Source organism: Opisthorchis viverrini (assembly GCF_000715545.1).
Source record: "Opisthorchis viverrini unplaced genomic scaffold opera_v5_180, whole genome shotgun sequence".
Classification (NCBI taxonomy): Eukaryota; Metazoa; Platyhelminthes; class Trematoda; order Opisthorchiida; family Opisthorchiidae; genus Opisthorchis; species Opisthorchis viverrini.
The window spans coordinates 128,714-129,438 of NW_008751837.1; positions in this window are offsets into that span (position 1 = coordinate 128,714).

A 725-nucleotide genomic window follows, 5' to 3' on the forward strand; every position below is an offset into this window, starting at 1 on the left:
GGTCGTTGGACTGGCACCTTCCTCTGAATGATGAAAAGTACTTCCATATGTCGTTTGGAGGGGATTCAGCGAATGTCTTTGTTAGGCATGGTGAAAAGGAACCAGAAAACATCATGAGGATAGATGCCAAAAAGAATTTGGGCATCTGGGTCTCCTCAAACTTGTCTTTCTCACCGCACCATGAGAAATCGGCCCAAAAGGCACTCGCCATTTTACGGATGATCCGACACACCTTCTCCCGTATAACTCGCATTGAATTCCAAACGCTCTATGGAGCCTACGTCAGACCACTCCTGGAATACGCCAACCAAGTTGTCTAATCAGGACGCACGAAATACGTCACCCTCATTGAGCGTGTCCAGTGGGCCGCTACGAGAGTGGTTGCGGGCCTCAAATCCGTGGACTAAGAAACGCGTCCCTTATGCGTGATTTCTTTCCACTGGAGTACCGTCGCCTCCAAGGGGACCTAATTCTCACTTATGCCCTGTTTGAACAAAGCTTTGCCAGCAGGTTTCTCACCGTTGACCCAGCAAACACACGGTGGGGACATAGTGAGAAAATTTTCAAGCTCAGAGCACACACATTCATTAGACAAAACTTTTTTTCATTTCGGGTAGTAGCTGAGTGGAATGACTTTCCTCCGACGGTTGTACACGCTCCTTCTCGAACCCAATTTAAAGCACTATTAGACATTTATTTATGCGAATCCTCGCGCTGGCGAGCAT